Genomic DNA, 17,365 nt, shown 5'->3' on the forward strand with positions numbered 1-17,365 from the left:
ACTTGATCAAAGGTGAAAAGGGGCACACTACAGATGAAGAAAGTCACTACGAAAAAGGACAACTAAAAGGGGCAATAAGAATATTTTTTAATTATTTTTTTCTATTGAAAAATACACTTTTAGAAGCGATAAGAACGCTAAATAAGGAAAATGGGCGCTGATCAGGCATGAAAAGAGCAGATTTAAGAATAAAAATTTACCTTATACAAGAATGGGCACTTATAATAAGACAAAAGGGCACTCTTTACCACAAAGGGTCTGTTTGGAATGAAAGGGGCACTGAACGCGTTTGTAAGGGGGCATTTTTCTTGCGTAAAAAGGGGCATTTTTTATAGTGCTTCAAAAAGTTGGGACACTGTGCCCACTGCCCCCCCCCCTTGATAGCCGCCCCTGACTTTTGAAAATTCCTGGATCTGCGCCTGCTATGGGGAAGTACCATAGTACTTTCATAGTTCTCTGTTAAAGTACTATGGTACTCCATAGTACTTTCATAGTTCTCTGTGAAAGTATTATGGTACTCCATAGTACTTTGATGGTTCTCTGTGATACTTGAAAGTACTATGAAAGTATCACAGAAAACCATGAAAGTATACAGAGTACTTCCGCTGTACTTTCATAGTTCTCTGTGATACTTTCATAGTACTTTCAAGTATCACAGAGAACCATCAAAGTACTATGGGGTACCATAGTACTTTCACAGACAAACATGAAAGTACTATGGAGTACCATCACAGTATCATGTGTTAGGAGGCCTCTGTTCAGTATGTTAAAATCAACCATAGTAATTTCATTGTAATACCATAACATTTATGGTACACTCATGGTAGTACTATGGTACATTATGGTACTTCTGTATTTTCAAATAGTACTTTCCTATTCCGTATGGTACTTCTGTGGTAGTACTATAGTACATTATGGTACTTCTGTATTTTCAAATAGTACTTTCCTATTCCGTATGGTACTTCTGTGGTAGTACTATAGTACTAATGAATTTACCATGGATACTATGGTAATACTATGGTAATACCATAGTAATACTATGCTACTTTTTACAAGGGAGATGTCATGGTTTGAATTATCAGAGTTCAAAAGTTTGAAACAAATTAGAGCCTCCATTTTCATGTTTTAGTTAATTGTATTAATACGTTTTCCTTCAGCTGTTCATGATTGAAGTAGGATGTACCACATTCATAATATTATTCAATTCATTTGTGTATTGTTATTGTGCAAAGAATGACTGAACGCATAGAAATTAATCTTAAGCGCGAGAGGGCGCGTTGTGATGATCAATATTAAACATGAATAAAAGCATACACCCCAAAGTAAAATTATTGCATTTTGTTGGATTGTGTGCGTGGATGTTTGTGGAGAAAATTCACGGGGGGGGGGGTGGGGGAGAGGGGAAGTGAATAATTTGCTGAATCAACATTAGTTCCTCTAATTTAACAAAAGGTAGATATTAGGTCTAGCCATTAATGTATGGTATTGGAATTTGTGTTTTTGGCGTTTGTGGGAAAACCCTTCTAAACTAGCCCTTTTAAAAACATGAACATAGTCAATGAGACACCACACAGTGTTGGCCATTGTTAGTTGCTACCCCTTTAAATCACAAGAATGAAAGAGCAAATCTAAATGGCTGATAATCCAATCTTAGGAACAGATTGAGCGTTTGACGACGATCTTCATTGGTTATCGGCATGTTTTAGTTGAAAGAAAACCATGGTATTGATCATGGAGCTCTGGATCGAAACAGATTTCTCATTTCATTCGACTGTTAGAAGTAACAAGTTCGGGGTTCGATCCCCGGCCGCGGTAGCGATGCCCGTGAGCAAGGCATTTATTCTACAATGCTCTTTTATCCTGCTTTCAAATGAATGGAAATGCTATGTGCATTATTGGTAACTAGGTGTTAGCTTAGTATAAAAAAAACACCAATAGATAAACAAATTTCACCTTTCATTTTTTGTTAGCAAGTGTACACCTAGTTACCAAGAACGCGTATAGCATTCTTATTTATTTGAATGCATGATAAAAGACCGTTATCGAAGATCGAACCCCGGACTTTCCATGCATTGTCGGGCCCTTTTGACCACTCGGACACGGCTCCTTTTATTTTTTATTAAGTTACTTGTTTTATTTGTTACTTGAATTTTATACCTTTTTTTACAAGTACACACCTACTTACCAAGAGTGTGTATAACATGTTCATTTATTTCAATGCAGGATAAAAGATCATTATCGATCGATTAACCACAGGCATTGGCACCGCGGCCGAGGATCAAACTATCCATGTATTGCCTAAAACAATGACAATGATATTATTTCATTTCATTATTGCATTAAGTAATTATAATTTCTTTAATCAATGTTGTAGTCAATTAAAAAAAAATTCAAACTAACAAAAAAATAAAATGACAGAATCTGCTAATATAACAAAGTACTTTGCTTCAACCTTTACCTTTCTTATGAAACCTGCATTTCAAAGAATCACCAAAGATGAATGAATTACTTCATAATCATTGATAGTGCATTAAAAGTGATGTCAGGCGCCTTAGACACTCGGCCACGGCTCCTTTCATTTTTGCAAAAAGTAATTATATTATTTTTTTATATAAAATCCTTATTTTAATCGATTAAAAGAGTTTCAGACCAAAGAAGAATAAAATAACAGAAATCAGCAAATATAACAAACTTCTTTTGTTTTTACCATTAATTTGCTTGTGAAAACTGCATTTCAACGAATCATCCAAGATAGCTTATCAATTAGAACACATTCGCATTATAAATATACAAGTTTCATCTTCGCCATTTTTCCTTTCTTTTTTTCTTCTTTTCATTCAACGTACTCTCCTACTTAAATTGATTCATACAGGCATTTCATCAAGTTATTTTTAAAATGATCATATCAGGCATATTAAGAGGGGGTTATTTGCTGCCATCTGCCGGTATACACAGGAGAGGTTGCATTATAAAATACAGGCCGGCTTTGCTTCTTACGGTACTGTAGTGTGTGTGTGTGTGTGAGAGAGAGAGAGTGAGAGAGAGAGAGGGGAAGAGCGGGAAGCTGGAGGGGGAGAGAGGGGGATGGAGGGAGGTGGGGGAGGGGGCACCCGTACGTAGCGCTGTTCACGTCAGCTGTAGTACTCTACAATGGTACCCCACCCCTATCTAGACACGTGAATTTGCGTAGCCTCTTTACAGACCAATTTATAATTAATTATCGTCGTGCTGTGGCGCGTGGCTGTGATGGGCGTGGTGTATCGTAACTCTTGTCCGTCTTGGGAGAGGGCGGTGGCGAAGGGGCGGTGGCTGGGAATGAAAAGTTTTCCCAGTAGTTGGGCTTATCATGTTTGAATGATCTGATTGTAAATAATAAAATTCGTAATCATGGTGATAACCATGATATAAATGATAAACGGTAATATATGAAAATGATAAAATAATAAATATAATAAATAATAGCATGATAATGTAAAAGAATTAGTGATTTTATTTTTTGTCAATCACATGTCGATATATATATATATATATATATCTATATATATATATATATATATATCTATATATATATATATATCTATATATATATATATATATATATATATATATATATATATATATATATATATATATATATATATATATATATAGCTTATAATGACTTCAAGGTGTTCTTTTTTATTACTATTTCTTACCCCAAATTGTGAATTAAAATTCCATTTTGATAAGCTATTACTGGAGTCCTGTCCTCGAGTAGTTAAAGGTGAGTTTTAGATATATATTAAATAATAAATAGTGATATGCTTAGGATTAATTGTTAAATAAATTGTTTCCACTAATAAAGATTTATTCTCTAATTTACGTTTAATGTCATTTTAATTTAGTACTATATTATTATCATTATTATTATTATTGTTGTTAAAATTATCATTATTATTTATTATCACTGTTATTACCATTATTGTTTTTTCATTCTTATCATCATTATCATTATATTAGTACTATATAGTTGTTATTATTATTATTATCATCAATATCATTATAATTATTAATATTATCATCATTTTCCTGTGAATATTATCATATAATCAATCATATTCAGTTAACTAATATTTTCATTCTTATCATCATTGATACTAAGGTCATCATCATCATTGATCATTGTTATTTTCATTATTATTATCATCTGCATTTTTTTTTGCAAAAGGTCATGAATCAATTGCTAATTCCAACAGAATCAAACAAGGGCATAACAACGTATCTCAAAATTTGACAATTTTGAGTGCATCTTATAAAAAACTGTATATTAGAAATATGACCACGGTGGTAAGAAAACAAATCATAACAGGTAATCCCGCATTGTCGTTTTGAGTTCATTAGAAGAGATCTGTGGAGCGGGCGGTGGAGACGAGCACTGTTCCAATCTTCCTCTAAGATTAACATGAAAAGGTCTACAATACTAGACTACCAGGTAATCTCCTCTTTCAGTCTTGAATGATTTATCCTCCATTGACGATAGTTTTGACAAGAAACCGCGCATTCTTGTACCTCCAGCTCCATGACGTGGGGTCGTCGTGACTGAGCTCCGTTATATACTGTATCTTGAATAAGCCTCTAAGGACCTGTATGTCTAGCAAATTGATGGTTGTCAACCGTTGTATATGCCGACATTTTTATTGAGGAGTATGATACTGGCGATGATGATAATCATTTTATCAGAGTATGGACCTATGACCATTGACCAGAGCCGCAGCCAGGTCATGTCCACCAGCTAGCATACGGCTTGTTTACGCAGCTACATCTTGCATTACAGTGAAAACAACAGTGTGATGTTGTATACCAGAGATGATCCATGTGAGTAAACTTTCTTTCTTTGGCTGTTATCCTTCGTAGTAGTACAGTAGTACGAATCAAAATAAGTTTGCTACTGTCAAGATTGGATATAGTCACTATTGACTATACCGAAAAGTTCATACTCATCTTGTGAGCATTTAAATAAAGGGTCTGGAAAGATGATGAAATCACTGGCGGATCCAGAGGGGCACAGCCGGCCTGCCGCCCCCCCCCCCCTCTTGAGAGGCACAAATAACAATTGTCATGTAAATATGCTGTTGTAACACAAATAAAACCCTCCTTCCCCCTTGTTCGGAGGGAGGGGTTGTAAAATTTTCCTCAGAAAAATGGGGATCCGCCCCTGAATGAAATGTAATGATATAATTCCCTTCAAGTGAAGTGGTATGGATCCCTTTTTCGTATTTCATGTACTTTTCCAACGTCGGTTTCCGTGTGACACTACCCTACCCCGACTCCCTGTGAACATAATGGTGAATTTGGTAGGCCAATGAGATAATGGATAGTGTGGTAGGGGGCGTGTAGGATTTTGGTGTTATTATGTAATAAGTTGGTGATTTTATATTCTATATGTATAAACTTTATATAATTTTTTTATTTTGTTTTACAGAAAATCTTTATAAAATACTTTCCCACCCCAACAATCGTTGGTTTTTAATCAATTATAATAGAGAAAAATCAAACAAAACTTACATTTCCTCAAAATCGGGAGTAAAATAAGAATGTTGTGACATGCTGAAGTTTGGTCGGGATGCTAATAAAGGCCGATGACGTATTTATATTGTAATTTATGATTTTTATTCCAAGAAATATGAAATATTTGATTCTCTCGATATGATGTGATAAAGGTTCCTTTGATATGCGGAATTGTCATTGTTGTAATTTCGAGTGATTTGATGAAGAGTCTCCTTGTCGTCAAATTAGAGCTGTTTGTGAAAAATTAAGTATTTTTTTTACATGTCGTTAAATCACTTTCTTTATATTTATCTTATTTTGGTTAAATTTTCAGCGAATACTTGTTCGATGTATCGTATCTCTTTTTCTTTTGATCAAGTTTTCGGTGGGAGTGCATTTGCTCTTTAATTTTAACTGATATGATGATTGCATGTTCCGGCCTTGATTAGATTAAAGTTTCTAGCATATGAGATCCTCCAAGGTTTGTTTCCTTTTTTTTTGGGGGGGGGGCAAGTCTCAAAATATTGTTATAAACGCGAGAAGAATTGAAATTAGGTGTGTGTTTTTAATTTAATGTCATTGCTCTTGACTGTCTCTCAATATATTTGCTAGTTAGCATTCATCTGATTTTTATTAAACTTTCAGCGTTAAGCTTGTTCAATGTTTCTCTTTTTCTCCAGATTAAGTTTTCGTTTGGAGTGGATTTTCCAATTTGATCTGAAATGATATGATGATCATGGCCCTGGAAAGTGTGAGTGCTGCGTGTGTTACTTTCCATAGGCAAGACCCCCGTGGAATTCCGGTAGGTGTGACCATAGTAGGTCCATGGTGGGACGGACAACATTGTTTTATTTTTTTGCTTGTCAAATTTCTGAGGACTAAAATAACCCAAAAGAAACCCTCTTTGTTTTCTTCAGTCAAATTTCTCGACCTGATGATGATTCCATTTTTTAAATTCATGGTCTTGATAATGTATTGGCTAGCCGTTAAGTACAGGATAGGTTCAACCTGAACAGTTAGTTGTAGAAATAGCAGAAAAAATATTGATTAAGGTTTTAGGAAAATACATTAAATATCAAATATCAAGTTTCAAGGTTTGGATTTGTGACGTAACAAAGGAGCAGCTGCCCCATATGATAAGTAAGATAAAATACATACATTTATTATTTTTTAATGTTTCGTGATGTCAAATTTTTGTTTGCTTTTGTAAGAGAGGCATGTAGCGCTTGTGACATGATTTGTGTATTGATATACTGAAGGTACAATAAAACCATTTGTTATTTTTTTTGAGAAAGTGATATTTCATTCATTTTTACCATAGTATTTGATATTTAGGAAAGCTGCTCGCAAAAGTCGTCACAAATCAAATAATCCAAATTCTAGTAACTTTTAACTCTTTGATAGGTTTTACTAAAAAACCGCCGATGTTTTTCATATTATTTTTTCTGCAATTTTCACAATAAATAAAAACGTTTTGTTTGTCAGGGTGAAGTTCCCCTTTAAAGGACAAGTCTACCCCAACAAAAACTTGATTTGAATAAAAAGAGTAATAAATTAACAAGCGTAACACTGAAAATGTCATCAAAATCAGATGTAAAATAAGAAAGTTATTGAATTTCAAAGTTTCGCTTCACTTCACAAAACAGTTATATGCACATCTCGGTCGGTATGCAAATATGAACTGATGACATCACTCACTCACTATTTCTTTTGTATTTTCTTTTATGAAATATCTTTATTTTCTTGTCATTGTCATGTGAAATGAAGTTTAATTCATTCCTCCCTGAACACGTGGAATTCCATTATTTCAACATTTTGTGCTTCATGCAAGGAGGTCCTAATCGTCAAATTCGTAAAAATTGAAATATTGTATAATTCAAACAATAAAAAAACAAAAGAAATAGTGAGTGAGTGACATCATCGACTCTCTCACTTGGATGTAACTGGCTCGTTCATATAACTATTTTGTTAAAAATAAGCGAAACTTTTAAATGTCATAACTTTCTTATTTTACATCCAATTTTGATGAAATTTTCAGCATTGTTCTTGTCTGATTTTTCTCTATGGATTCAAATCAACATTTTTCCGAGGTGGAATTGACCTTTAAGGGTGTAGTTGGCATGTGAGGTTCTCTAAGGTTTGCTTTACTTATATTTGTGGGGGGGGGGTCTCACAATATTGTATCATCGCGAGAAGAAGTGGGTTTTTTTATTTGATTTTACTTCATGTATGTGGAGTTTTTAACCTACCAAAATGTAACCAAACTATGTCAGTACAACTACAGGAAAGTGACAATAAGAAAAATTAGATTTTTTTTTAAAAGATGTCCAAGTGGAAATTATGTCATTGAAAGTCGGACGAGAAGTGGACTTTCCTGCTTAGAAGTTCACTCACTCCCTCATTATCTCTTTAATTATAGTTTTACTTCGATAGTTTTACTTAATTGAATTAAGATGGTGTAAAATGGATGCAAAGAAAATAAGTAAATTTTACTGAGAACTTCCAAAGTAATAATTATTTCAAAGAATTAAGGTAGTTTCTTAACATAATTCAATTAAGTGAATACTAAGGTAATTTTTATACAGTGTACAAAACTTACCACCATTGATTGGTGTCTTGAAAATTATTTTACAGCAACTGGCTGATGGAGAGGGTATGGTTTACGTGCAGACTGGTGACTGAAGGAGTAACCAGAGAATTGGAGATGGAACACCCCCCCCCCCCTGGAAAAAAACTGAGGTCATTAGAAAGTAAGTAGCGTAATCTGTCAACACTGTGCAAATAATGTAGTATCATAGTTTGTATAATCTTTAACATTCTTTTATTACGCTATAACATTCACTAATGATGTTTCCTTCGCTGTATTTGTTCATTTACAAACATGTTATCGATTAAACCTCTTTAAGATGTTTTCTGTTACTATATAAGTGACAGAGAACCCCGTAAATTTTGTTTATTTGTTTACTGAAGGAAAGTGGAAGCATAAAATTGTTATTACGGAGTGTTTTAGATACAATTAATACTCTGCGAGGTTAGATCATCTTGTATTTTATTTCGGACATGTAATTTAAAACAACATCTTTTAAATGCAAATATTTATTACAGGTCTCCCTACGTGGTTCATTTCAATGAAAAGCGGATTGCAATACATGCATCGCCCGTATGAGGCTATATAGACAATCGGGTAAAGTGGTCATGTCATCGTAAGATACAGAGGCGTATTCTTTTTAACATTTTGTTAAATAAGATAAGATACACTGTTAATCTTGGTCTTCTACTTATTATTTTTACTGAGCGTATCTGTTAATCAGTAAAAATGACATAAAAAGTGTCGAGAATGAAATAAAAAAAACAACAAATTAGCGTAATTGATTAATTAAATATACTTGTAGATTTTCATTTCGAACAATCATGTTTTTAAGACATTGTTGACGTGCATGCTGATTTTAGTTATTGAATAATGTAGCTTAATTCATACCATCACTATTTTTGTTTTGCTTTCTTATCCTATCAGACATGCTCCACATTGCAAGCAAGAAGGACAGATTTTGAAATCCGACGGGACAATCGTTAAAACAGTTCTTCTAAGATAGAGTGGGCTGGCTACAAAGATCAACGAGGTGGACCATGAACAAGGCGCAGATTATGTAGTTGCTATGCGTCCCTCAAAAAAAGGAAACTGGGATTCTCATATCGTTTTTCTCCTAAGGCAAATTCATTATAATATTTCATTTGCATTATATTTTCACTTTTATACACACAATTCAATAATTCCTCTAATTTTATACCTATTCTGCCACAAACACTTTACGCATTAAAGGGAATGGTCCAGGCTAGAGATATTTTTATCTTAATAAATATGGTAAAATTTACAGAGCAAAATGCTGAAAATTTGACCGAAATCGGATAACAAATAACAAAGTTATTGAATTTTAAAGATTTGTATTATTCTGGTGAAACAGTTCTAGGAATGTTTTTATGAATATTCACTATATAGGTTGGCTGATGATGTCATATACCCACTTGTTCTTTTGTATTTTATTATAAGAAATTAGGTTTATTCTAAAATTTTCTACCAAAAACGAAATAATTGGATTGACAACTGATTAAATAAGTGCAACTTATTTTATCATGATGGAGACACATCACTAACTCATGAATGAAAAAATGTTTCAGTTATGATTTTAATGTAATAACACAAAAACAAGGAAAGTGGGGATGTGACTGTGACATCATCAGCCCACCTAATGAATATTCATGACTGTGTGCATATAACTGCTATCACAAATTATTGTTAAACTTTAAAATTCACTAAATTCTTTGTTATCCGATTTTGATGAAATTTTCAGCATTTTGCTCCCTGAATTTCACTCAATTCATTTAGATATAAATATTTTGAGCCCAGACCGTCCCTTTAATGAGCAATACGAGTTTGAAATTTTAATGCCAAAACCATGTTGCACAGAAAATTTGGACAAGATTGGCTTGTGTTACGACACCCGAACTTATTCGACGATTGACTCAATATAATTTCTTTTGTATACATTATTACATATCTCACTGATCACTGAAATAAGAGTGCATTGAGAATGATTAATACCTTTCTGAACAAATCGTTTCTGAAAGTCCTCGATATTTGTTGTTTTAATTTGTCTTGCGTGAATGATTTACCAAGTTTTTGGTCTCAAATTAAAGATGAGATTTAACTCTTACCATGTATCAAATTCATAGTAGAAACATGTGAAATCTATCTCTAAATACGGGTTCCCTTTTTTGTTGGACGCACTGTCTTACCCCGTCTATTAGGGTCAAGACAATGATAAGGGGCGAAATGCAGTAAGATTTTAATCCGGTCTCCTCCGCAATCAAATTCTGAAATCGATTGAAATTTGGACGCGGAAGTGGACTCCCTGTCTGAATATGATTGGAGGGATTTTAAAAAATACCTACATTGGCGAGCTATAAAGCCCACATGGTCCTGGGAAGCGGGGTGATGGTATGTGTGCCAAATTAGAAATGTCAGGAAAATCACCTTCATTTTTTTTGTTGACCCCCCCCCCCCCCCTCTGTTTTTGGTTGTCAAATTCTTGGGACCAAAACGACCCTCATTTTGTAGTGAAAACTTTCTCTTTATGTTTTGGGGTCAAATTTTCTTCAGCACCCCTGCCCCCCAAAAAATCGTTCCAAGGGCCATGGATGTCGATTTGTGTTGTGAATTTTTGTCCAAGGGGGGGGGGTGATATCTGGTTTCACCCCCCTCCCCTTGAATAGTATGATGTCACGGACCATAGAGCCCTGATTTAACCATTATACCTGCGAGCTTATAATCTGTATTCTTTGGTTATATGATCCCCGGGTTATGACCATGAGGTAATTCAGCAACCTTCTTGAATTCCCAGCACAACATCGAAATGCTTCCACAAATCTTAATCTGAGTAATTGATTATTTCTCTTTTTACTGACTTATCTCAACCTGATTATGGTCATCAAAATAAATCCCAACGATTTCCATCACAAAACAATTCTGATAAATTTGGAAAACCGAGAAATACATACAAAAGAAAATAATATTGCGATATTGATTTCTGTCAAGTGTATTTGATCAGACTGACCGGCAGAGAGTCTGAATAAAAAATGAGACTTTAGTTAGCTTATACACTAGAGCAAACCTTTGATTTTAAGCATAAAGTTGCATGATATAATGAAAAATTTCGAAGAATTTGTTCTTACAGTTTTGTAGATGATGCCGAATTTCGGGGTTGTGTGCGGGAATTTCTTATAGAATCCGATGACAGGGGCAAATAATATATCTGGAAGCGTGACTTTATGTTTTTAAGGCCTTTTCACACCATACGTCTGGTCCATTCAGAATAAATCGTATTTTGCTTATTTTCAGAAAAAGTATTTGAGGTTAAAATTAGCTGTAAATATACTAATATAATCTTTTTGGATGATTTATTTTGGACTCGGTAGTGGACCAAATTGTTTTCGAAAAAGAACCCGAGAATGAAAGAAAAAAAAGGTTACCAAAAACTTAATTGACTCATGGTGTCTGAATTAAAAAAAAGATCATATATACACCATGCAAGTAACACATCTGCTCTTTAATTTGATAAATCAATTTAAAAAGTGTCTTTAAAAGAACAACGTTCTATTTCTTTAAAATTATGCTTGCACATGGGTAACAGAAGATGGCTGATCATCAAAAAAATGGAGTGACTATTTATTCCGAAAGCCAGCTTGTAAAAAGTCTTCATTTATTTCAAGATTTTTTTTTAAATAGAACTTCACTTGTACTTAAAGGTCAAGTCCACCTAAGAAAAATGTTGATTTGAATCGATAGAGAAAAATCAGACAAGCACAATGCTGAAAATTTCATCAAAATCGGATGTAAAATAAGAAAGTTATGACATTTCAAAGTTTCGCTTATTTTCAACAAAATATTTATATGAACAAGCCAGTTACATCCAAATGAGAGAGTCGATGATGTCACTCACTCACTATTTCTTTTGTTTTTTATTGTTTGAATTATACAATATTTCAATTTTTACGAATTTGACGATTAGGACCTCCTTGCCTGAAGCACAAAATGTTGAAATAATGGAATTCCATGTGTTCAGGGAGGAATGAAACTTCATTTCACATAACAATGACGAGAAAATAAAAATATTTCATATTTCATATAATAAAATACACAAGAAATAGTGAGTGAGTGATGTCATCAACTCTCTCATTTGAATGTAACTGGCTCGTTCATATAACTATTTTGTTGAAAATAAGCGAAACTTTAAAATGCCATAACTTTCTTATTTTACATCCGATTTTGATGAAATTTTCAGTGTTATGCTTGTTGAATTTTTTTTATTCAAATCAAGTTTTTGTTGGGGTGGACTTGTCCTTTAATCAATGGAGTATTAGATCAAGGAGCGGCCACGGTCATTAATTAGAAGACATGCGATTTACTTCTTTTAAAGTTCAGTTTTCGTCCGCCAAAAAGTGTTGTGGAAATCCTTTCTTGGAACCGATGTACTGGCCCTTGCGTTAAGTATATTATACAAATAAAAGAATATGCCCTAAGCTTTGCAAATATGTAGTGATCAACCAATCATTTTTTTTATGAATGGAACCTATAAATCTTAATGAAAAATGGATATGGAAAAAGGTGTAAGAGGATAATATTCGAGAGTACCAAAACTAAGAATTAAAGGGAAGTACACGAATTTGATAATTTTTGCAAAGTTTTCAGAAGTCGTTAGGCCACCGCACACCTTACCATGCTTACGACTGTTCGCGATCCGATTTTGGAACAAATCGCATTTTGCTAATTTTTTTAAAATGTGAATGGAACATATTTCATTTGAGGTTAATATTTATTGAAAGAATACTAATATAACCATTTTGAACGATTGCAAGCCTTTATTTTGGAGTTAAGGCCAAATAAGTTGCAAATTGAAGCGAATCGCACGACTGCTATGACGTCATTGCGACTAGATATTAAATTTGCTTGTATTCTAAGAAGGATGGTAGAATATAAACAGACTTAAACATAGGAATTCATACGATGATTTCGAACATTACGCGGTAAGATATTCCAAGTCTCAATATTAGCATCAAATTCTACTACGTTTTATTCCAAAATTGAGTCGCAGACCAATCGTAAGGTGTGCGATCGCTTTTACACTACTTCAGCATAACAGGCTTTGATAATATTGCTCCAAATTAGGAATGTTTCATGCTTCACCTTTACACATGCAGAACGCATTTATATTGTACTTTACTTATTGCTCTCTTTTTCAAAATAATATCTGTTGGAAAATTCATTTTTGTCGAACCATGTCATATTGCAGCTATTTTTTCGATCCATTAAAGGGATGGTCCGGGCTGAAAGTATTTATAGCTTAATAGAGTGGAATTTACTGAGCAAAATGCCGAATATTTCATCAAAATCGGATAACCAATGACAAAGATATTGAATTTTAATTTCTAGCAATATTTTGTGAAAACAGTCGTCATGAATATTCAGAAGGTGGGCTGATGATGTCACATCTCCACTTGTTCTTTTGTATTTTATTATATGAAATTAGGTTTATTCATTTTTCTTCCAAGAACTAGAATCAACTGATTTAGTGCATTAGATATTTATTACTGCAACTTATTTCATTATAAGGGAGACATATCATTCACCAAGTATTAAATAATGAAAAAAAATATGATCTTATGTTATAACATAAGAAAACAGAAAGTGGAGATGCGACATCTTCAGCCCCGCATACATTCGTAATTCCGAAGGTTCGGATATTCCGAAGGTCCGTGAATCCGAAAACGAAATGATTTTCGTAATTCCGAAGGTTCATTAGTACGAAAACGAAATGATTAAAGAACCTTATTTCGTTTTCGGATTAACGAACCTTCAGAACAACGAACCTTATTGCATTTTCGAATTATCGAACCTTTGGAAAAACTCCACAAATGTACGGATTAACGAACCCTTTTACGTTTTCGGATTAACGAACATCGAGGTTTTGGCAATTTACGTGTTTCGGAATTACAAACCTTCGGAATAAAGAACCTTCGGAATTACGAACCTTCGGAATTACAAGTGTAACCCATCAGCCCACCTAATGAATATTCATGACGAATGCTTTCACAAAACATTACTAAAGTTTAAACTTCAATATCTTTATTATTTGTCATCCGATAATGATTTAATTTTCAGCATTTTGCTCAGTGAATTCTACTGTATGTATTTATAAATATTTTTAGCCCGGACCATCCCTTTAAGATATCTTTGTTGTGTGTATTTTTTCTTATTCTTTGAGGTCAAATACAACATATAATTATATAGAAAAAAAAATAAAGTGTTGACATTAAAATTCGGTTCTTGTTGCTTCTAGTTAATTTTGAAGCTTTATTTTACTTGTGAGAAAATGTAGCCTATATCCACTAAGGTCATATAAAACTTGAATGACAGAACAGAAACAAATGTAGTTTTTACTTCCAGGCTATGGAGGCTCTAATCAGTCTCTCGTATGTTCTTTCTAAGGAGAAAGAACTGGAAGCAGAGGAAATCCATTATATTTCTCACCTTTCCGTGTTTTACTCCGCTTTAAGTCTGTGAACTGGAAGAAGAGGAAACTCATGCTATTTCTTACCTTTTCGAGTTTTACTCCGCTTTAAGTCTGTGAACCGGAAGCAGAGGAAACTCATGCTATTTCTTACCTTTCCGTGTTTTACTCTGCTTTAAGTCTGTGAACCGGAAGCAGAGGAAACCAATTCTATTTCTCACCTTTCCGAGTTTTACTCTGCTTTAAGTCTGTGAACCGGAAGCAGAGGAAACTTATGCTATTTCTTACCTTTCCGAGTTTTACTCCGCTTTAAGTCTGTGAACCGGAAGCAGAGGAAACTCATGCTATTTCTCACCTTTCCGAGTTTTACTCTGCTTTAAGTCTGTGAACCGGAAGCAGAGGAAACTCATTCTATTTCTCACCATTCCATGTTTTACTCTGCTTTAAGTCTGTGAACCGGAAGCAGAGGAAACTTATGCTATTTCTTACCTTTCCTTGTTTTACTCTGCTTTAAGTCTGTGAACCGGAAGCAGAGGAAACTCATTCTATTTCTCACCATTCCATGTTTTACTCCGCTTTAAGTCTGTGAACCGGAAGCAGAGGAAACTCATTCTATTTCTCACCTTTCCGTGTTTTACTCCGCTTTAAGTCTGTGAACTGGAAGCAGAGGAAACTCATTCTATGTCTCACCTTTATGTGTTTTCCTCTGCTTTAAGTCTGTGAACCAGAAGCAGAGGAAACTCAATCTATTTCTTACCTTTCCGTGTTTTACTCTGCTTTAAGTCTGTGAACCGGAAGCAGAGGAAACTCATGCTATTTCTCACCTTTTTGAGTTTTTCTCCGCTTTAAGCCTGTGGAAGGAAACAGAGGACACACTTTATTTCTCACCTCTCCGAATTGAATACTGCTTTGTTAGGCCTTTTTACTGGACGCAAAGGAAACAAATATTCCAATACTTTCCATATTGTCTGCGTTGAACAAGAGAGGGGGAGGGGTGGAGATTGCTTATGCTTCATAAAGATAACGGAGTGATGACTCTTGATTTTTATTCCAGTGGAATATAGGTCTTAGGAATGTGGGGGGCTGCAAAATGAGATACGGGATGAAAATTTCCTTTTAGGAACGAATAATGAAAAATTGACCCTGTTACTACCCCTTTGACCCCTTAACCCCTTGAATATCATTATTTTTATTGTAATTATGATCCAAATCGCTTATCAGTTTCAATTTTCCTATTACACATAAAACAGATAGAAGTGGAAAAACATAAATGAAGGCATTTGCCTAAAAAAAAATGGGGCTTCTAGTATGATTCAATCGTCGGGGCCTGTCTTAATGTGAGAGGGAGTTTGTTCCATACCATTGAAGTTATAACAGTGAAGTTTCATCTCCGGACTGTTTTATTTTAGTTAGATAATTATGTCAACTAAAGTCTTCCGAGGATCGAGTTCTTCTACCTGGTACCTAAATTTCTAAACAATCAGACAAATATTTCGGGGCGAGTTAATATGGGATTTGAATGTACAAAAACAATAGGAAGTAGTTTGAAAATGATTCGTTGTCTAATCGGGAGACAGTGTACATTATGTATTTGGGGTTCAGGAGGTGTGTCACAGCGGATTTTGAAAAAAAGATGAGCGGTCCAATCTGTTTTATGTCCAGAAATGATTTAATCATTTCCCATTCTCTATCTGTATGTGAAATTTTCATTTGTCAACTGGACGCGGGAGGGTGGAAGTAGGGCCCTACTTGGCACCATTTCTAACAGAACAAAACCGTCATTTTAACATGTGGAATTTGTGTACACTCTAAAAAAAATTGGGTAAAAGTGCTCCATGGAGGTAATTATCTGTTCAACCAACATTGGGCATTTGGGGAGGGGCATTTCTATTTATCCAGTGTAATGAAAATTTTGCCCATTCTTAAGTAATTGCTTCTTATTTTTAAACCTTACTGGACGATATGCTTCCCGCATTGGTAAAAGACGGCCCAAAATTGGTTGGACACATAATTACTCTCGTGGTGGTAAAAAAATTACCCAATACTTTGTTTACAGTGTACATTAAGTTAGTGAGAATAAATAAGAAAGAATGAATTAGTTCAAGTTATAGGGTATTCAGATGACCTTCATTAAAGGTCAAGTCCACCTCAGAAAAATGTTGATTTGAATCAATAGAGAAAAATCAAACAATCACAATGGTGAAAATTTCATCAAAATTGGATGTAAAATAAAGTTATGACATTTCAAAGTTCGCTTATTTTTAACAAAATAGTAATATGAAGGAGCCAGTTACATCCAAATGAGAAGGTGGATGATGTCACCATTTCTTTTGTTTTTTATTGTTTTAATTATACAATATTTCATTTTTTACGAATTTCATGATTAGGACTTCCTTGCCTGAAGCACAAAATGTTAAAATAATGGAATTCCACGTGTTCAGGGAGGAATGAAACTTCATTTCACATGGCAATGAAGAGAAAATCAAAATATTTCATATAATAAAATACAAAAGAAAAAGTGAGTGAGTGATGTCATCAGTTCCCTAATTTGCATACCGACCGAGATATGCATGTAACTGTTTTGTGAAATGAAGCGAAACTTTAAAATGTCATAACTGTCTTATTCTACATCCGATTTTGATGAAATTTTCGGTGTTATGCTTGTTGAATTTTTCTCTTTTTATTCAAATCAAGTTTTTGTTGGGGTGGACTTGTCCTTTAAAGACTTCAAAATAACGAAAAGTTCCGCAAATCCCTGTCATTGGGACCTATGA

At 34.1% G+C, this 17,365-nt stretch overlaps 1 long non-coding RNA gene across 1 annotated transcript; it reads left to right on the forward strand.

Moving 5' to 3' along the window:
* Window positions 1–4,617: 4,617 nt before the first annotated feature.
* Window positions 4,618–9,186, forward strand: LOC121416479. The gene is made up of 4 exons (XR_005970180.1): window positions 4,618–4,854; window positions 6,207–6,328; window positions 8,161–8,276; window positions 9,041–9,186. It is a non-coding gene; the product is annotated as an uncharacterized LOC121416479 (long non-coding RNA).
* Window positions 9,187–17,365: the final 8,179 nt, after the last annotated feature.

Source organism: Lytechinus variegatus, chromosome 6 (assembly GCF_018143015.1).
Source record: "Lytechinus variegatus isolate NC3 chromosome 6, Lvar_3.0, whole genome shotgun sequence".
Classification (NCBI taxonomy): Eukaryota; Metazoa; Echinodermata; class Echinoidea; order Temnopleuroida; family Toxopneustidae; genus Lytechinus; species Lytechinus variegatus.